Source organism: Phyllobates terribilis, unplaced genomic scaffold (assembly GCF_046119375.1).
Source record: "Phyllobates terribilis strain yellow unplaced genomic scaffold, ASM4611937v1 Scaffold_2__4_contigs__length_985480577, whole genome shotgun sequence".
Classification (NCBI taxonomy): Eukaryota; Metazoa; Chordata; class Amphibia; order Anura; family Dendrobatidae; genus Phyllobates; species Phyllobates terribilis.
The window spans coordinates 547,914,972-547,937,575 of record NW_027362762.1 but is presented as its reverse complement, the minus strand read 5'-3'; the positions used below and the strand labels follow the sequence as shown (position 1 = coordinate 547,937,575).

At 42.6% G+C, this 22,604-nt stretch overlaps 1 protein-coding gene across 5 annotated transcripts in view; it reads left to right on the top strand.

Annotated features, from left to right (window-relative positions):
* The window catches only part of HIVEP3 (HIVEP zinc finger 3), a 388,269-nt gene that overhangs the window by 87,128 nt on the left and 278,537 nt on the right, over positions 1 to 22,604 (top strand). The window contains exon 1 of one of the 5 annotated variants that reach the window (XM_073666398.1): positions 6,043 to 6,152. The exons of the other annotated variants lie outside the window; for them this stretch is intronic. The gene's annotated coding sequence lies outside the window, so the exon portion shown is untranslated. Of the gene's footprint in view, positions 1 to 6,042; positions 6,153 to 22,604 lie in introns of those variants that run through there. 5 annotated transcript variants of the gene reach the window in all.

The following is a 22,604-nucleotide window of genomic DNA, read 5'->3' as shown; positions in this document are numbered from 1 at the left end:
CAGCCCTAACCCTAGCCCAACCCTAACCCGACAGTTTATTTTTGACGCCGTTCCTCGTGCGGTATAAGTGATTAGACGACTTTATTCTTCGGGTCGGTGTGATTACAGCGATATCAGTATCATATGGGGTTTTTATGACTGACAGCTGTCACACACTAAAAGACGCATTTTTTGTAAAATCTAGTTTTTGCATCGCCATATTTTGAGAGCTATCATTTTTCCAGATTTTGGCAGACAGTCATGTGATGGCTTGTTTTTTGCGGGATGAGTTGACGTTGTTATTGGTGCCATTTTCAGGCACGTGACATTTTTTGATCTCTTTCTATTCAGATTTTTGGGAGGCAGAATAAACAAAAACCAACAATTCAGGAATTGTTTTTTTGTTTGTTTTTTTTATTCTGTTCCGCGTGTGGTAAAATTGATAAGGCAGCTTTATTCTTCCGATCAGTACGTTAACAGCGGTACCACATTTATATCGTTTTTCTATGTTTTGCACTTTTACATAATAAAAGCAATTTTATAGAAAAAAATATTTTTAGCATAGCTTTATTCTGAGAGCTATAACTTTCTTATTTTTCGGCTGATGGAGCTGTATGTCGGCTTGTTTTTTGCGGGACGAGATGACTTTTTCAGCGGTACCATTTTTATTTATATTTGTCTTTTTGATCGCGTGTTATTCCATTTTTTGTTTGGCGGTATGATGATAAAGCATTGTTTTTTGCTTCTTTTTTTTTTTTTTTTACCGTGTTCCCTGAAGGGGTTAACTAGGGGGACAGTTTTATAGGTCAGGTTGTTCCGAACGTGGCGATACCAAATATGTGTACTTTTATTGTTTTTTTTTTTTTATAATAATATTTATTGATGGGTACATTATATTTTTATTTTTGGTGGATTATTTTTTTTATTTATTTTTTTATATTTTTGCAATTTTTTTTTTATTTTTTTTTTTTCACTTTCTGAAAGTTTATATGCTTTATTACTTTGTCCCACTATGGGACTTTCACTTTTTTTTCTCTGATCGCCTGCATGGCACAGGAATGCAGCACCATCCCTGTGCCATGCAGGCTATCAGCGCTGGACAGGGAGAAGATTGTTTGGAGATGCACTGCGCATGTCCAAACAATCTTCCTGCTTGTCTGGTGACCCGGATGTTGTCATGACGACATCGGGTCGTCATGGCAACACCCAGGAAGCCGCGTGAGACAGCGCTGGAAGCCGGAATAGGAGGTGAGTATCTGCGATCACCTCCCCTTGCCCCCCGCAATGCTGCGATCGACTTCGATCGCAGCATCGCGGGGGTTAATGTGCTGAGAGCGGTGCAGGACCGCTCCCTGCACATAGTATCGGGTGTCAGCTGTGACGAATCAGCTGACACCCGGCAGCGATCGCGCCCGCACAGCCTGTGTGCGCGCGCGATCGCGATGACGTACTAATACGGGTCTGGCTCTTAAGTCCCAGGACACAGACGCGTATTAGTACGTCAGATGTTATTAAGGGGTTAACCAGCCTTGCCATATGATTTTGGATAAAAGCCAAACCAGAATCTCAATTTGCAGACATGTTTAGGAGTGTTGCAAATCCTCAGTACAAAGCATGAGATCTCATTTGGCTGTATCAGAGGCCTCTGATCAGGGTCTAAATGGTAATATCTCTCCTTGTGGATGATGCCTGACATGCCAGTGTAAGGAGACTTCTAGGCCATGTAAAACTCCCAATAGGAAATTATCTGACTGGGTTCTAAGTAATTTTTCGTTTTTTCAAGGAAATTTACAAAACTTATTTTTATTGGGACCTCTTTAATTTTTAAGTGACTTTGGGGGTCTTATATATTGGAAACCACCCAAAAATCATACCATTTTAAAAACTGCACCCCTCAACGTATGCAAAATTGCTTTCAGGTAGTTCAATAACCCTTCAGGTGCTTTTCAGGAATTAATGTAAAGTGGCATGACAGGAATGAAAAAGTTTACTTTTACCAACTAAATTTTGATAACTTCTGAACAGGCCGCTATAGCCAGCAGACTCTAAGGCCGTTATTTGGCTGTGAACTGCCATGGCAAACATCAGGATCTCAGGTTGCAAATGGGGCTAAAGAGGGACCTTCACCCCCCCCTCCCCCGCTGTTAACCATTAAGATGCTGTAGTCACTATTGACAGCAGCATGTAAGGGGTTAAATGGTCATGGTCGGGTCAAATACTGATCATGGCTGATGTAGTAAGTTGTCAGCTATAGTATACATCTGATAGCTGCTGGATTGTCACCTTTTGGGGAACACTAGTCACTTATATCTCAGGTCAGGAAAAAGATATTTTGGTGGTTACTAAGGGGTTAAACATTATTTTCTCTTCCTCGCATCCTTAGCAGCGCTTTTGGAAGCCTACTTTTTGTTTCTTTTTTCCCTAAATTTACAAAAAAAGCAAAACATATTGACCTACATTTCCAGCTAACCTAAACAATTTGTCAAGTAAAGAACACACTCAGAATCACTAGAATATGTAGAAGCATTTTAAAGTTATTACCACATAAAGCGACACATGTCAGAAATGAAAAACGATGCTTGGTCATGAAGGACAAAATTGGCTCCGTCACTAAGAGGTTAAAAGATGCTTTATAGAAATTGTGCAAGACATAAAAACCATGATAGTGAGTTGGTGATTTCACCAGTTCCAGTGGAGAATGGCTGCATATGTGTAGTGAATGGTAGATACTAGTGATGAGCGAGCATGCTCGCCACTGCTCGGTACTCGCCCGAGCATCTCAGTACTCAAGATGCTCGGAGCTCACCGAGTACTTTCGAGATGCTCGGGCGGGAGCTCGGGTCCCGGTCCTGCATGTTTGGCGCTATTTAGAGCACCAGTCATGCAGGGATTGTCTGCCACTCACTGTAATGTCACAGCCATGGTGGTTGTGGCATTACAGTGATTGCCCAAATCGATGGGAACAGTGCTCACAGTGAAACATGAAAAGCCGGCAATTCATCAGCGGCATACAGCGGTACCCGACAATTTAGCATAGAAAGAATAGAGCATCACACATAGATTAGATAGATAGAAACATGTCAGTCACTTATATAATAAGTAGAGTGACAGTGTTGGTTACTGTACTTGTCATTTAGTGTTAAAATAAAGGATTTAGTAAAAAAAAAAATTGGCGTGGGGTTCCCTGTAATTTTAGTCTCTAGCGGAGGTTAAGCAGACGGCTGGGGCAGATGTTTGAAGCCTGGAAAGGGGGTAATATCCACGGAGCTTCCCAGGCTACTAATATCAGCCCCCAGCTGAATACCTAGCCTTTACCAGCTATTAAAATGGGGGACCCCCAAAAAAAGACGTGGGGTCCCCCCTATTTTAATAGCTAGCAAAGGCTAGGCAGACAGCTGGGGGCTGATATTAATAGCCCAGGAAGGGTGCCATGAATATTGACCCCCTCCCAGGCTAGAAACACCAGCCGTCAGCCGCCACAGAAATGGCGCATCCATAGGATGCGCCAATTCTGGCACTTAGCCTCCCTCTTCCCACTGCCCTGTAGCGGTGGCAGTGGGGTAATAGGGCTGTGATTGATGTCAGCTTATAATGCCAGCTGACATCAAGCCTAGGTTAGTAATGGAGAGGCGTTTATAAGACACCTCCATTACTAACCCCATAGTCAAAGTTAAAAAAAAACACAAACACCCAGAATAAAGTCCTTTAATTGAAATAAACACACAATTCTTTAATGTTCTAAATTAAACCATACTTACCATCACGCCCGTTCCAGCTGAATGGCTGTGACGGCATCCAGATGAGCCGAGTTCATGTCCAATGAACTCAGCTCACCTCATGCACGTCACTGACAGCGTGGGAGAATTCTCTCACGCACACCGCAAGCATGTGACGTGCATGAGGTGAGCTGAGTTCATTGGACATGAACTCGGCTCATCTGGATGCTGTCACAGCCAGACACTGAGGAGCGCAAGCAAACCTGCGCTTCTCAGTGTGTGCCGCATGGCAAGCTGGATGGCAGCTTTCGGCTGCGATCCAGCCTGTCATGTGAATGTAGCAGAGCTGGAGCCGTCCTGGGAACCATGGGAAGGTAAGGATGAGGTTGGTTTATTATTTTATTTTTATTGCAGGAGATCGTTGGCTTCAGCTGGAATGGGCGTGATGGTAAGGATGGTTTAATTTAGAACATTAAAGAATTGTGTGTTTATTTCAATTAAAGGACTTTATTCTGGGTGTTTGTGTTTTTTTTAACTTTGACTATGGGGTCAGTAATGGGGGTGTCTTAGGCGCCTCTCCATTACTAACCTGGGCTTGATGTCAGCTGGCATTATAAGCTGACATCAACCCCAGCCCTATTACCCCACTGGCACCGCTACAGGGCAGTGGGAAGAGCGAGGCTAAGTGCCAGAATTGGCGCATCCTATGGATGCGCCAATTCTAGGGCGGCTGACGGCTGGTGTTTCTAGCCTGGGAGGGGGCCAATATTCATGGCACTCTTCCTGGGCTATTAATATCAGCCCCCAGCTGTCTGCCTAGCCTTTGCTAGCTATTAAAATATGGGGGACCCCACGTCATTTTTTTTTTGGGTCCCCCATTTTAATAGCTGGTAAAGGCTAGGTATTCAGCTGGGGGCTGATATTAGTTGCCTGGGAAGCTCCGTGGGTATTACCCCCTTCCCAGGCTTCAAATATCTGCCCCAGCTGTCTGCTTAACCTCCGCTAGAGACTAAAATTACGGGGAACCCCACGCCATTTTTTTTTTAAATAAATCCTTTATTTTAACACTAAATGATAAGTACAGTAATCAACACTGTCACTGTACTTCATATATATGTGACTGACATGTTTCTATCTATCTAATCTATGTGTGATGCTCTATTCTTTCTGTTCTAAATTGTCGGGTACCGGTGTATGCCGCTGATGAATTGCCGGCCCGCTTTTTTAAAGAGACGGGTGCATGAAAATCGGAGGGCACTAGTGTGTTCCAAGTGCCCTACTATGTTTTTCATGCACCCTCCTATATACCCTGCCTGCCTGTCTGCCTATATATTCTGCCTGCCTGACGTTTAATTGAGCACTGTTCCCATCGATTTGGGCAATTTTTGACCTTCTGCAGACCGCCGGGGGGGGACCACCAGAAAAATGCTCGAGTTTCCCATAGACTTACATTGGGCTCGTTGCTCTGGTCGAGCACCCGAGTATTCCAATGTGCTCAACCCGAGCTTCGAGCACCCGAGCATTTTAGTGCTCGCTCATCACTAGTAGAGACCGAAGCCTCCTAGTGCTGTTGGTATTTAGTTTCTGTAAACCCTATTCATTGCTGATAGAATTAGCGTTCTTATTAGGGAATACTTGCTTATTGTTTTCCATGATTAAAGCTCTCATTTGATTAATCAGATATACTTAAAACTTTGTATTGGACTTTGGTCTTTACTCCCAGGGACTGACATTTTATGGAGCTACAAAGTACATTTCTTTAAAGTCTGGCTTATTGTATAGTTAGTGCTGGCATTTATTGTTATGTTGTATGGAGAATAGTATCCTTGTCCACAAGCACTATCTTATTTGACAGACAGATTTGTTCAAGTACCTTATAGTTATAGACCTACATTATGTATTAACCACCATTTAGATTACTACAAATTGTGCCCCAGTAATACAAACAATAATAATGATTGTTCTATGATTTAGGTATTCTCCCCGAGTTTCCTTGAGGTTAGAAGGGAGGGGTATAGGGATACAATAAGTGAGCATTGTCTTTAGGAATAGGGTGTGTAAGGGGAATCTGTCATGTCATTTTATTGCAGCCACATCCTCTTGTCAGTTCTGTAAGCAGCTTGTTCTGTGACTGTCACCCCTCATCCCTCATTGATTTGGGACATCACCATGCAAAATTAGCATGTATGATTCCAAAGTCTACCAAGCTTTCATTACAAAGCTAGGCTTATTACGTTAAATTAATGTTGTGAGCCAGTTTGTTTTCAGTGACTTCTGCTTGATGATTTCAGGTGAAACAAAAAGTTAATTGCAAATTTTTTTGGCTTATGCATTACAGACACATTGTGTCATTATATTGATATGGAACTGACTCCTGCAAAAGCTCCAAAAGCAGAAGTTATGCTGCAAAAGATCATCAGTTGTATCTTTGAGTATGTATAGGCCCTATACACAGCGGTAAGCAATGACATTTAGGCTGTGTGCACATGTTGCGATTTTGCTGTGTGGATTTGTCACAAAACCTGAAGGGATTCCTGATGCCAGCACAGTGAATGAGAATCCTGAAGTCTCATGCACACATTGCTTATTGGTGACTTGCAGATTTGGTGCAGATTCAAATCTGCGCATGTCAATTCTTTTCAGCGTGTTTGCAGCATTTTTTCAACCATTGACTTCAATGAAGTCAGTAAAGAACGCAGGTCTAAAAATGATTGCAGATTTACTGCACTTTTTATAGCGTTTTTGCTACAGAAAACACAGCGGTGTTACTAAAAGGAAAAGGATGTAATGTCACTAGTAGGAAGAGGAAACTCCACCATTTTGTGTGCATAGGTGAGTATGTGTGTATATACAGTTGAAACCAGAAGTTTACATACACTATATAAAAAGACACATATGCATGTTTTTCTCAATATCTGACATGAAATCAGAATAAACCTTTCCCGTTTTAGGTCAATTTGGATTCCCATCATTTTTAATATTTGCCAAATGGCAGAATAATGAGAGAGAGAGAGAGAATGTTTTAAGGCATTTTTATTACTTGCTGCAAAGTCAAAAGTTTCCATACACTAAGATTACTATGCCTTTAAACAATGCTGGACTGCCCATATGATGATGTCATGTGTTCGGAAGCTTCTGATAGTTTTTTTGGCAACATCTGATTTAATTAGAGACACACCTATGGATGTAATATAAAATAATGAGAGAGAATATTTTAAGGCATTTTTATTACTTACTGCAAAGTCAAAAGTTTACATACATTTCATTAGTATTTGGTACCTTTGCCCTTAAACTGAATGACTTGGGTCAAACGTTTGGGATATCCTTCCACAAGATTTTCACAATAGTTGGTCGGAATTTGGGCCCATTCCTCCTGACAAAACTGGTGTAACTGATCCAGGTTTGTAGGTCGCTTTGCCCATCAATTTTCAATAGGATTGAGATCAGGGCTTTGTGATCCTTGAGCCACTTTGTTACCATTTTGACAGTATGCTTCGGGTCATTGTTCATTTGGAAGACCCATTTCCGCCTAAGCTTTAAATTCCTGGCTGATTCCTTGAGATGTTGTTTCAGTATTGCCACATAATCTTCTTTTCTCATGATGCCATCTATTTTGTGAAGTCCCTCCTGCAGCAAAACAACCCTACAACATGATGCTGCCACCTCCGTGTTTCATAGTTGGGATGGCGTTTTTAGACTTCCAAGCTTCACCCTTTTTCCCCCAAACATAACGATGGCCATTATGTCCAAAAAGTTAAATTTTAGTTTCATCAGATCACAGGACATGTCTCCAAAAATTAAGGTCTTTGTTCCTGTGTGCATTTGCAAACATTAATCTGACTTCTTCCTGGCAGAGTGGCTTTTCAGCCCATGTTGGTACAGTACTTGTTTCACTGTGGATATTAACACAATCTTACCAGCTTCCGCCATCATCTTCACAAGGTCTTTTGCTTTTGACCTTGGGTTAATATGCACATGTCGGACCAAAGCACGTTCATCTCTGGGACACAGAAGCCATTTCCATCCTGAGCGATATGATGGCTGGACATTCCCATCTTGTTTGTACTTGCATATAATTGTTTGTACCGATGAACGAGGCACCTTCAGGTATCTTGTGCAAGGTACCTTGTGCAAGTCCACAATTCTCTTCCTGATATCTTGGCTGATTTCTTTAGACTTTCCCATGATGCTTCACAAAGAAGCAGTGTGTTTCAGGTGTGCATTAAAATACATCCACAAGTGTGTCTCTAACTGAGATGTTGCCAAAAAAACTATCAGAAGCTTTTGACTTTGCCGTAATAAAAATTCCTTAGAACATTCTTTCGCTCTCATTATTATGGCATTTGGCAAATATTAAAAATTATGGTAATCCTAATTTACCTAAGCGGGAAAGATTTATTCTGATTTCATGTCAGATATTGAGAAAAACACACATACACACGTGGTCAAAATTGTTGGTACCCCTCGTTTAATGAAAGAAAAACCCACAATGGTCACAGAAATACCTTGAATCTGACAAAAGTAATAATAAATTAAAAATCTATGAAAATGAACAAATGAAAGTCAGACCTTGATTTTCAACCCTCCTTCCACAGAATTTAAAAAAAAATAAACTCATGAAATAGGCCAGGACAGAAATAATGGTTCTTCTTAACTTAATATTTTGTTGAACAACCTTTTGAGGCAATCACTGCAATCAAACGATTCCTGTAACTGTCAATGAGACTTCTGCACCTCTCGACAGGTATTTTGGCCCACTCCTCATGAGCAAACTGCTCCAGCTATTTCATGAGTTTAATTTTTTTTAAATTCAGTGGAAGCAGGGTTGAAAAGCAATGTCTGACTTTCATTTGTTCATTTTCATATATTTTTTATTTATTATTACTTTTGTCAGATTCAAGTTATTTCTGTTACCATTGTGGGTTTTTCTTTCATTAAACGGGGGGGTACCAACAATTTTGACCACGTGTGTATGTCTTTCTATATAGTGTATGTAAACTTCTGGTTTCAACTGTATGTATGTAATATAAATATATATATGTACATATACAGTATATCTGTGTGTGTATATATATATATATATATATATATATATATATATATATATATATATATATATATATGTCATGGGGCTGTGCAATTATATATCTGCTAGCTCTATTCCCCCTCCCAGCACCGCCTCCTATTACTTGACTGACTGTTCCTTTGTCAGAGGCTGTCAGTCATGCAGGACGAGGTGGCACCAGGCGGGGAATAGAGCTGGAGTGACAGAGGCCTCAGCTTCTACAGCCTCATTTGCATATCAATTAAAATGCTGATTTCTAAGTAACAGAGAAACAGACTGGCCATGTAAAGGTATTGCTGGACTTGTCTTTGAAAGAGCTACGATTTTTTTTTTTTTTGGGGGGGGGTGAAATCCTGCTAACACAATCCTTTGAAGGACAGGTCATTTTATTTGAATAATTTATTCATTTAAGTTATGGGGTGGACCTCCATGCATGGAACATGCTTTTCCAGCAAATCAAACAGATGCTCGATCAAATTAACATTTGGGAAATTTTAAGACCAAATCAACACTTTTACATTTTTTGTCAAATGATTATTGAACAATTATTTGCCGTGTGGTAGGACACATCCTGCTGAAAGACGCCACTGACATTAGAGCATACTGTTGCCATGTTCTGGCACTTCTACAATAATGTGAAATGTGTCAAAATAACATCCACATGAATGCCAAAACTTAAAGGGGTTGTCTGGTCAAAAGTGTGGCTGCAGACTTATGAATCCCCCCAGTGCAGGCACTGTGCGCTGCGGGGATTCACCGGTTTCAGACCCTTTACCAGAGGGTATGTGGGTCTTATACATACCCCCGGCCATTGGGCACGGCCTCGCTCTCCATGCACTTGTATTAAGCGAGGCCGCGCCTTCTAGCCCATTGGCCATCCGTGTCACTAGACGGCCTAGGTGGCCTCGCTCCATACACTTGTATGGAGCGAGGCGGTGCCAACTGGCCGGAGTAGGTATAATACATACATACCCTCCGTTACTGGGTCTGAAACCGACGAATCCCCACAGCGCACAGTGCCTGCACTGGGGAGATTCTTAAGTCTGCAGTCACACATAGTGACTGCAGACTTATCACTTTTGACCGGACAACCCCTTTAAGGTTTTCCAGAAAAGCATTGCCCAGAGCATTACACTACCTCTGCTATTCAAATTGGCTGTTCAGAGAGGAATAGACTTTGAACTCTAGTGCCACCTATGGAAGTAGCAATCCTACAAGTCAATATCGACCCTTTAACGAGTCTTGTAATATGACTTATGATAAAAGCCAAACCAGATTCTCAGTTTGCAGACACAGTGTTTCGGGCTATTGCCCCTCATCAGTGCAAAGTATGAGATCTGATTTGGCTGGGTCGGTGCTGGTTCAGTTACCGCTCTGAGTATATAGAGTAGTGGCTGTAACGGCGCCCCCCCTTATGCAGAGCCGGTGTCAGTCAGGACCGGGGGCCCAGTTACAGCCGCCACTCTATATTCTTAGAAAAGTGACTGAACCAGTGCCGACGCCACTCACGTAATGCTACCGGGAGGAATAAAGTAAATTTTCTGCACGTTGCTTTCGGGTAAGTTCGGGCACTGGGCAGGTTGATAACGCTATTAGCCTGCAGAGTATCCCATATCTGCAGGTTAATTGCTTTTTTTCTGGTGGGGCAGGTTCCCTTTAAGTTGTAGAGTCTGGTCACTGAATTGTATAAGCATGTTTAACTAAAAATAATATTAGCTAGGGGCGTATATAGAAATAATGGGGCCCCATGGCGGAAGTTCTAATTGGCCCCCCCCCAAAAAAAAAAAAAAATAATAATATTATTCGATGGGGCATAGAAGAGCATATGTCACAACTTTGCAGCCCTTACAGAGTAATTTTCCTCCTTGAAGCCCTAGATTTTTCTTTCATTGCCCCCATAAAGTATGATGCCAAAAAAGTGCCCCCCACACACAGTATGATACCCACATAGTGAATTCCTACACAGCACCTTCCTAATGCACAGTATGATGACCCTACTGTACCCACCCGGCAAAGTATGATGTCCCAACTGTGGCCCTAAACGCAGCCCTCCACACAGACCATACACAAACATCCACAATTTATAATGGCCCCCACGTAGCCCACCAAACAGTATAATGACCCCCACATAGCTCTCCACAATGTATAAATGCCCCCACTAGCCCTCCAAACAGTATAATGACACCCACATAGCCTTCCAAACAATATCATGCCCCCACATAGCCCTCCAAACAGTATAATGGCCCCCACAATGTATAATGGCCCCCACTAGCCCTCCAAATTGTATAATGTCCCCCACATAGCCCTTCAAACAGTATAATGGGCATCCACAAAGTATAATGGCCCTCATGTCACGGGTGTGTCAGATGTGACAGACAGTCGCCCTGCAGTTGGTTGCAGAAGATCTCTTCATTTGGCATTACAGACACCTTCTTAGCTTTTTCACTCTAGGACCCACCGGCTACGTTTTTCCTGCTAATTGACACCCTGGCCTGGGTGTTTAAATAGTTTCATTTTGCAGCAGGAAGGTACCGGTGATACATGTTTCCTTGTGAATGCTTGAAGCTCTCAGACTGCTGTCTTCCTCTGTTGTGCTAGGACGATGCTTGGACTTATCTCTCTGAAGTCGGCTAAAGCTAAGCTACTTTCCTCCGTGTTTATATAAGAGTGGTAATTAGAAAAGAGTACTATGTTACATATAGCAATTAACAATATCAAAAATATAGTATGAAAAAACATAATGTCCATATTGTAACATGCCCATAGGATTTATATTATTGGACCTATCGTCCTAAACATACTATCATGGGAGTGCTGAAAAGTAAGAAAAGACGATCAAATGGTCCATCATAGAGAAAAAGATGAAAAAACTTTATTGTAAATACTGCACAGGATAATTGGGGAGGAGGGGAAAAAATATATACATATACATTTAAAAAATACTATTAAAAGCAGATACACAACATGCAAGATGCAGGTATAGACCCCTAAACATTAATACTGAGCATATCTATAAGTAATATGGGATATAGTGGTGCTGGTAAATAAAGAAGAGACGCATCACATGAAATAGCCGCGTGTGAACAGCAGATAGTGAGTAGCGTACTTCAATGCCCTTCACATCATACATGGCCACCATAGGCCTTAATTACCTTAGTATAACTAGAAAAAGCACCACGTCAACCTGCATCAGCATGTGTTTCCCCGACACGCGTTTCGGCGCTTTTGCCTTTCTCAAGGAAACTGCTCTGAATAAACAGCAGGTGATTTAAATACAATTGTACGTGGACCGCAGACCAAAGGGGATGCGGCACCGCCTCCAGCGGAAGTGACACCGTATGTGTCATCATTGCCATGGTAGGAACGAATGCTACCCAATACACCACCGCGGCTACCCGGATGTGACGCAACTAAGATACCCGATAGCATCGGCATCACAGCGGCCAAAACCACCCAGAAGATGCCGAAAGCAAAGGGGTATATGAGGACAATGGCACCCCTGCGTGCTGACATCACTGAGTGGTATGTACAGGCATGTCTAGATCTTGGCACCAATCTCTATTACACAATATACACAGTGCACGGGGATGTCCATCGTACAAAGTCCATAAAGATCCAGGGAATAGCCTATACAGAATGCAAATAGCATAAAGGGTCCCGATATTGCTTTTACTATTAGACAACTGTATCTGAACAGTGCTGTACGAAAAAAGAACTATGCACCAAATAGATCACCTTGGATACACATATATGGAATAACATATGGGATAGCATAAATACAAATGTTCATAAGACACGATCAATACACAAAATATCATTCAGTAAACATGTAATTACCCAAATAACATAGATTGATACAACATCGCCACCCATATTAATCCCATATCAATATGTGTTACACGCACACTCAGTGGTGGTCCCAACAGGGACCCCTAACTGGAATACGGGCATGTGCCACCAAAATACTCCCTATGATCCTTAAAACAAAACAATGGATTCATATAGACAGTCGCTGCAGGAAAAGCCATCAAGAATTTAGTCGTCTATTGTGTAAGATACACAAAGGGATACACAGGTGTATATCCCCCACGATGAAGAGTGGTAGACATCCCACTGTGTATATATTTTTTTTCGGATCAGATGCCGCATAGATAGCCTTGTATTCAGCCAGAGTATGGAAGTAGTTAAACCTGCTCAAATAAGTACAATTAAAATCACAAAAACACATAACACTTAAGAAATCATGTATATTGCCCCTGTGGCGCAGAAAGAACACCCACAAGACTAGATCATAGAAATGGGGCAAAACTATTATTCTAATTTAGGCCGCTCGGATGTAATGTTTTCAAGATCCATATCCACCTTGTTTCTATGTGAGCAAGTCTCTGGGATATAGGGCCACCACGTATCCCTGTTACAACCATATCTATACCTTTTACCCTTAACAACTTAGCATTGCAATTATGGTATAGTTTAATGCTTCAGGATGGTTTTTAACATGGATATATCACTTTGGTCCTCAGCTGCCAGAATCCCCAACACATGTTCTCTAATGCGTGTTTTAAGGCAGAGCGTGGTCATCCCAACATAGATGAGCCCACATGGGCATGTAGCATAGTATATCACGTTTCCCCCTTGTTTGTCTCCCTTGTTGTCTTTAGCCGTTAGTGGGGATCGACTAGTGCTCATCCCCCTCTTCCCTATCCAGGGCCAAGCAGTAGGGAAATACAGGTTTTAGGTTCGCATGCGGCGATCGGTGAGGAACCAATATAGGGACGTTAGTGGAGGCAGGGTGATATCAGATCAGCCTAGGAGGTCTCCACTACCCCCTTTCTCTAGAGTCTAGGCTCCCTTTCTCCCTTTCCTTTGTGTTACACTTAGTCTTTCACACACCTTGCTTGACCCCCTACTAGCCCTACAAACAGTATAATGGCCCCCACATAGCCCTCCAAACAATATGATGGCCACCACATAGCCCTGCAAACAGAATAATATCCCCAACATAGCCCACCAAGCCATATAACGGCCCCCAAATAACCAATAGCCCTCCAAACAGTGTACTAATCCCTACATAGCCCTCTAAACAGTATAATAGCACCCACATAGCCTTCCAAGCAGTATAATAGCACTCACATAGCCCTCCAAATAGTATAATAGTCCGAATTTAGCCCTCCAAACAGTATAATAGCCCCACATAGCATTACATATAATATAATAGCCCCACATAGCCCTCCATATAATATAATAGCCTCACATTGCCCTTCATGTATGTGAGGCCATTCATGTAATATAATGGCCTCATATAGCCTTCCATGTAATATATTGGACCCACATAGCCTTCCATATAATATAATGGGCCCCACATAGCCTTCCATATAACATAATGGACCTCACATAGCCTTCCATATAATATAATGGACCTCAGATAGCCTTCCATATAATATAATGGGCCCCAGATAGGCTGCCATATAATATAATGGGCCCCACAGCCTATTATTATAATGTATGTAGAGGGGTAGAGTGAAGAGTGCAGTGAGAAACGGAGGGAGACACAAAAAGATAATTCTGAGCTAACACATTTGGACTCAGATTTATACTGCTCAGTACTGGGGTATATTTTCCGCCATAAATATTGCTCAGTACTGCTGTATACTTTCTGTCATGCATTTGTTTCACTTTGCTAACTAAAGAATGAAAAGCAGAAATCCATCTCTGAGTTCTGTGTACGGAAGAAATCATAGCAGCTACAATGCCTTGAAAAATATTCATACCCTGTGAACTTTTCCGCATTTTTTCAAGTGACGCCCACAAATGTAAATGTATATTATTGGGATTTTATGTGATATACCAACACAAAGTAGCAAGTATTTGTGAAGTGTAAAGAAAATGATACATGGTTTTCTAATTATTTTAAAATTATAAATCTGAAAATTCTAACATCTATTTGTAGTCATCCTCCTGTAGTCTGATAACCCTAAATAAAATCCTGAGTGACCAATTGCATCCAGAAGTCACATAATTAGTACATTTTGTAAATTGAGTCCACCTATGTGTAATTTTTTCTCACTATGTCTACAGCTGTTCTGTGAAGGCCTCAGAGGATTGTTTAAGAACAGTAGGGATCAAACCGCATCATGAAAACCAAGGAACACATCAGACAGGTCAGGGATAAAGTTGTGGAATAGAGTAAAGTAGGGTTCGGTTATTGAAAAAAATAGCTAACGCTCTGGACATCTCACAGAGCACAGTTTATCATCCAAAAATCGAAGGAGTATGACACAACTGCAAGCCTATCAAGATATGGCCATCCACCTAAATTGTCATCCCAAGCAAGGAGAGTAATAATGAGAGAAGCAGACAGGAGGCCCATGGTCACTTTGGAGGAGCTGCAGAGATCCACAGCTCAGGTGGGAGCATCTGTACACAGGACAACTATTAGTCTTACACTGTACAAGTCTGGCCTGTAAAAAAGACTGAACATGCAGCAGTAGTGATAAACACTTATTCAAGGTTACCCAGTAGGAAATAGGTAGCAGTAAGGATACAATATAAAATATAACTTTTAATCTAAATATTTAAAAAAACATATGAAAAGGTAGCACTTAATAAAAAGATATATATGAGGTTGTGACAGTGCAAAAATGTCTCAGTATAGTGTATGGTAGCACAAATAGACAGTTACTACACTGTTAACCACAATTCAAGTGTGTGTATGCTGTAACCAGAGTGTGGTCCACCGGTAACCAGTCTCAATAAACCACGATTCAATCAAATGGACAATATACACAAAATAGAAGCGGGGCTCCTGTAAGATAGTTTGTAAAAAATTGATCTCGCTAACAGGTGCTAAGATATCGGCTAAGGCTATAATGATTGGCCCTGCACTTTCACTCTATGCCCTTCATGAGTCCCAATTATAGCCATAGCTGTGGACTGCACTTGTCAGGGCCGGTGCAAAGGGAATCAGGTCAGTGCAGGTCCCTTAGGGAAATATAGGGGCAGTGTCAATTGCCATTCCATGGACACCTGCTGAAAACTGCCTGGGATTTTCCCTGTACCAAATCGTTGTGAGCAATGCATCAGTGGATGAGGACGTTCAATTTTTTGTAAATACCATTGTTAAATTATTCTGATCCACCATTGGGGTGGTTATAAATGCATTTTTTAGACTTGCATGTTGTTTATCAGTGTACATTACACACACGCATTTGCATTTCTTAGCACCTGTTAGTGAGATAAATTTTTTACCAACTATTTTACAGGTGCCCCGCTCCTATTTTGTATATATTGTCCATTTGATTGAATTGTGGTTTATTGAGACTGGTTACCGGTGGACCACACTCTGATTACAGCATACACACTTGAATTAGGTCTAGCGTGTACCCGCCTCATTGTGGTTAACAGTGCAGTAACCGTCTACTTGTGCTACCATACACTTTATAGAAGACTGTCAAGAAAAAGCCATTTTTGAAAGTAAGCCATAATAAGTCCCTTTTGCTGTTGCAAAATGCCATGTAGGGCACACAGCATGTGGAAAAAGGTCTAGATGAGACCAAAGTAGAACTTTTTGGGCTAAATTCAAAACACTGTGTGTCAGAAAACTAACAATACATCACCGTGAAAACACAATCTCCTCCTTAAAATATGGTGGTGGCAGCATCATGCTGTGGGGATGCTTTTCTTCAGCACGGACAGTGAAGCTGGTCAAAGTTGATGGAAATAATAATAATTTTTATTTTTATCTCTGCAACATATTCCGCAGCACTTTACAATTTTAGGGGGGACTTGTACAAACAATACAGACTAAGCATAATTTATATCAAAAGGAGTGAGGGCCCTGTTCGCAAGCTTACGATCTATAAGGAAATAGGGGGGACACAAAAGGTAACATGTACATATGTTATATAACCAACCAAAAGATGGTACTGCGCATGCGCGGGCTGCAGCGGCAGTATTGGAGGATGTAAATTTTCACTTTTGAACAGAAATTGCACAGGCAATATTTAAAACAGTAGGCAGTTCACTGAAAGCACCGTGACTTGTCACAAGGCACAGGTAGGAATACATGAATACATAATGAGAGCACATACATATCATTATGGCAGAACTGAAAATAAAGATTATTTAAGAATCACTTAACGAATTTCATCATGAAAGGTATCATTTTACTCAGAGTAATGGCGCGCACCTGACAGTGTATGTAGTTTACTAAGCACAATCCTGCTGACAGGTGGGCTTTAAGTAATGGATGCTGGCATATTTAAAAGAGGAGGGAAAAATACCAGATGAGAGGGAGAGGTTAAATATTTTAGTTAGGTGAGTAATAACAGTTGGAGAAAGGGATTGAAGGAGATGTGAGGGAATAGGGTCACTGATGCAGGTGCTAGGGCGAGAAGATGCAAGGAGCCTGATCACTTCCGTGACTGGTTCGAAGTCAGAAAGTGAGCATGCATAACATTTGGGGATTGGGAGAAAATTTCCTGTCGGATATGGTCAATTTTTTCTTTGAAATAATTGGCCAGATCGTCAGCGCTGAGGTCGGTGGTTGGGGCCTGTGCTGTTTGATTAAGGAGAGAGTGAAAAGTGTCAAAGAGGCGTTTAGGATTATTGGACAGTGAGCTGATGAGGTTCTTAAAGTAGGTTTGTTTGGAGAGGCGGTGAAGGGCAGAGTTACATGTTTTAAGAATAAATTTATAATGGATGAAATCGTCGGCCAGATTAGATTTTCTCCACAGCCGTTGAGCGCACCTGGAGCACCACTGGAGAAAACGTGTTTGCAGGGTGTGCCAGGGTTGTCGCCGTCTATGCCTATGTTACATTATAATGCTTCAGTGCAGAGTCAAGACATGAGAGAGAGGAGATTGGGGCCAATGATGATTGCAACTTTTTCATAAATTTCTGGGTATTAATGGTGCGTACATATCTATAAGTGTGGAAAGTGGGGGTGTCTTGAGTAGGGTCACAGTTCTTGACAGAAAATGAAAGAAGGTTGTGGTCAGAGAGCGGAAGAGGAGAGTTAGTGAAATCATGTACTAAGCAGAGGCGGGAGAAGATGAGGTCCAGTGTGTTCCCGTCTTCATGTGTAGGAGAATTAGTAAGCTGTGAAAGGCCGAAGGAGGAGGTTAGCAATAAAAGATGAGTGGCAGATGGGGATCGGCAATTGGGATGTTAAAGTCCCCAATGATGAGAGTGGGGATGTCTCAGGATAGAAAATTTGGAAGCCAGGCGGCAAAGTGATCCAGGAGCCGATGGGAGGGGCCTGGAGGGCGATACACAACCTCCACTCGCAGGGACAAGGGCCGGTAGAGTCTGACAGTGTAGGCTTCAAAAGAAGGGAAGATAAGGGAGGGTACTGGGGGGATACCCTGAAAAGTACATTTTGTTGAAAGGAGCAGACCAACACCTCCACCTGATCTGTTGTCAGGTCTCGGGGTATGAGAGAAGTGTAGGCCACCATATGAGAGAGCAGCAGTGGCAGTGGTGTCCGAATCCTGGATCCATGTTTCAGTGAGAGCCAGAAGGTTGAGGGAATTTGAGAGGAAAAAGTCATGAATGTAGGAGAGTTTATTACATGCTGACCGCATGTTCCAAAGGGCACAATTAAAAGAGACAGAAGGCATGCAAGGAATATTAATGAGGTTAGCAGGGTTTCTGAATGTAGCAGGGAAAGAGTCTTATTATTACAAGAAGGTCCTGGATTAGTAGAAATATCACCTGCGAGTAAGAGAAGGAAGATAGAGAGAGTGAGCAGATGGTTGAGTGATTTGTGAGAGTGTTTCTTATGTTGTATGGTGGGAATGAATTGGTCTGTGCGGTATAATATTGTGAAGAGAGCATTACAGCTGTACATAAGAGAAGAGAGAGGGGTTAATATGGATGAAATGTCCCGAGTTTGTGGGAGAACTGATGAATGTGGATGATTGTAGCAGCCAGAACATAAATGGCACAAATACAAATGGTGAACACAGTTTGCAAATCAGACGACCTCGAAGCCAGTTTGATTAATTGTCTTGCATGTCTTACCTATCTCCTGCCCTGTTCAACTGCCATATCTAACTGCCGAGGCACTTTGAAAAAATATGGTACTTCGATAAAATATGCATAAATGCACCCTGCATAAATGCTGCCCTTTAGCTATGTCTCAATATATAGGGAAGTGTGTGCTTAGATCTAACACAGATTTAAGTCATTAGCAATCAATCAGCTAGGTTAAAGGGAATCTGTCACCCCCTGGGAGTTATCAGACCTCTAATATGGGCATACACGTTATAGAAATATAAATCTATTACCTGTTTGTCCCATATTAGGGGTCTGATTGCAAAGAAATATTTTTTTATAAAATTCTTTTTCCTAGGCTTGGCGACCGGGGGATGCCAAAAAATGCCCGCCTATATGATTATTTTAAATAGCAGACAGCAGGATGCCAGGAGGAAGTGGGGTTCAAACCTCAATGTTGCGCACGCCGGAGGTCACTGGCGCGGAAGTCACAGTGACTCCTGGCATCTGCGCACTAGAGCAGATCAGTAAAATAGGGCAGGGAGAAAAAAAATGCGCCTTAAGCTATAGGCACTTTGCGCATGCGCCGGTTGTGCAGTCCTAGGCTGCACCACGTCGCAGGGCTCTGTGATGTACAGGGGTGAGCAGGGGAGGGAGGAAATATTAAATTAAGCATATAGGCTGGCATTTCTTGGGTTCCTCTGTCGCCAAGCCTAGGAAAAAGGATTTTATAAAAAGATATTTCTCTGCAATCAGACCTTTAATATGGGACATACAGGTAAATGCCGGATAGCAGGATGCCGGGAGGAGGTGGGGTCCAAACCTCATTGTTGCGCACACCAGAGGTCACTGGAGCGGAAGTCAGTGACTCCCGGCACCTGCGCATTAGAGCAGATCAGTAAAATAGGGCAGGGAGAAAAGAAAATGCGCCTTAAGCTATAGGTGCTTTGAGCATGCGTGGGATGTGCAGTCCTAGTCTGCATGTCACAGTGCCCTGTGACGTACAGGGGCGGGCAGGGGAGGAAGGGAATATTTAAATTAAGCATATAGGCGGGCATTTCTTGGGTTCCCCTGTCGCCAAGCGTAGGAAAAAGGATTTAATAAAAAGATATTTCTCTGCAATCAGACCTCTAATATGGGACATAAAGGTAAATACCGTATTTTTCAGACTATAAGATGCACCGGACCATAAGACGCACCTAGGTTTTAGAGGAGGAAAATAAAAAAATAAAAATTTAAGCAAAAAATGTGGTCATGATGCACTTTTAAGGGGGAAGGGGGTCTTCTGCTGACACTGGTGTAGGGGTAATGTCCCCCAATTCTGACAATATCCCCCATCCTGGTATATATGTGGTCCCCATACCCATCCTGGTATGCCTGGCATCCCTCCATCTTGGTATGCATGGCACCCCTCATCATTATCCTGGTATGCATGGCACCCCTCATACCTATCCTGATATGCATGGCACCCCTCATCCCTGTCCTGGTATGCATGGCACCCCTAATCCCTGTCCTGGTATGCATGGCACCCCTCATCCCTATCCTGGTATGCATGGCACCCCTCATCTCTGTCCTGGTATGCATGGCACTCCTAATCCCTATCCTGGTTTACATGGCACCCCTGATCCCTGTCCTGGTATGCATGGCACCCCTCATCCCTGTCCTGGTACGCAGGCACCCCTAATGCCTACTCTGGTATGCATGGCACCCATCATCTCTATCCTGGTATGCATGGCACCCCTCATCCCTGTCCTGGTATGCATGGCACCCCTCATCCCTGTTCTGGTATGCCTGGCACCCCTAATCCCTGTCCTGGTATGCATGGCAACCATCATCCCTATCCTGGTATGCATGGCACCCTTCATCCCTGTCCTGGTATGCATGGCACCCTTCATCCCTGTCCTGGTATGCATGGCACCCCTCATCCCTGTCCTGGTATGCATGGCACCCCTCATCCCTGTCCTGGTATGCTTGGCACCCCTAATCCCTGTCCGGGTATGCATGGCACCCCTAATCCCTGTCCTAGTATGCATGGTCCCCCTAATCCCCATCAGGCTGCACATTAAAAAAAAATAAACACTCCTACTCACCTTTCTTCTCTCCTCCAGCGCTGCGTCCGGTCTGCCTGCAGTGATTTCTCCATGTGTGCCGCGCATGACGTCACTGCCATGCGCGGCTCACAAGGAGAGATCAGCTGCCGGACGTCACTGCTCTCCACGCCGGGTCTGTGTGCGCGGGGAGCAGTAACTTCACTCTCCTTCATAGCCGGCACACAGTGGAGCCGTGCTGCGGCTGCTGCTGCCGGATATCTTCTGTGCCCGCTCATTAAAGGACATGAATGTTCAACCCCTCCCCACGCCCATGGGCGTAGAGAGAGGTTGAATATTCATGCCCTTTAACAGCGGGCACAGGAGATAGCCGGCAGCAGCCGCAGCGCGGCTACACTGTATACCGCTATTAAGGAGCATGAATATTCAGTGCTACCACTCCCCCCACACCCCACATATATATACCCCCCCAACATTCGGACCATAAGACGCACCCCCCATTTTCCTCCAAAATTTTGGAGGAAAAAAGTGCGTCTTATGGTCCGAAAAATACGGTATATATTTATATTTCTTTCACATGTATGCCCATATTAGAGGTCTGAAAAGTCCCAGGGGGTGACAGATTCCCTTTAAGACAGCAGGGGCTGATAAAACTGCAGAAGCAAAAACAGACTAGCAGATCAACATGGATCATAAACTGTTGAACGTAGCTGAATGAGATCTATATATACCAATGAATAGCAGCATTACAGATGACATGGAAGTACAATGCAGATTTCAGAAGGGTTAATACACAGCAAATGATTGAGATATATATAAAGAGGGTACGGAAAGTATTCAGACCCCTTTAAATTTTTCACTCTTTGTTTCATTGCAGCCATTTGGCAAACTCTAAAAAGTTAATTTTTTTTCTCATTAAGTACACTCTGCACCCCATTTGACTGAAAAAAAACAGAAATGTAGAAATCTTAGCAAATTTATTAAAAAAGAAAAACTGAAATATCACATGGTCATAAGTATTCAGACCCTTTGCTTAGACACTCATATTTAAGTCACATGATGTCCGTTTCCTTGTGATCCTCCTTGAGATGGTTCTACTCCTTTATTGGAGTCCAACTGTGTTTAATTATACGGATAGGACTTGATTTGGAAAGGCACACACCTGTCTATATACAGTGCCTACAAGTAGTATTCAACCCCCTGCAGATTTAGCTGGTTGACACATGCAGAATTAACTTGCCATTGTGACATTTGTACTGTAGATCAGCCTGGAAGTGGGAAATGCACTGCAGCAAATTTTTTTTTTTTTTTTTTTTTTTTTTTAAAACGTTAAAAGTTAATTCAGAGTGTCATTTATTATTCAACCCCTTAAACCACAAGAATTCTGTTTGGTCCCCCTAAAGTATTAAGAAGTAGTTCAGGCACCAAGAATAATGAGCTTCACATGTGTGGATTAAAGATCTCTTTTGCCAGCCTTTTCTGACTATTTAAGACCCTCCCCAAACTTGTGAACAGCACTCAGACATGGTCAACATGGGAAAGACAAAGGAGCATTCCAAGGCCATCAGAGACAAGATCTTGGAGGGTCACAAGGCTGGCAAGGGGTACAAAACCCTTTCCAAGGAGTTGGGCCTACCTGTCTCCGCTGTTGGGAGCATCATCCGTAAGTGGAAGGCTTATGGAACTACTGTTAGCCTTCCACGGCCTGGACAGCCTTTGAAAGTGTCCTCCCGTGCCGAGGCCAGGCTTGTCCGAAGAGTCAAGGCTAACCCAAGGACAACAAGGAAGGAGCTCCGGGAA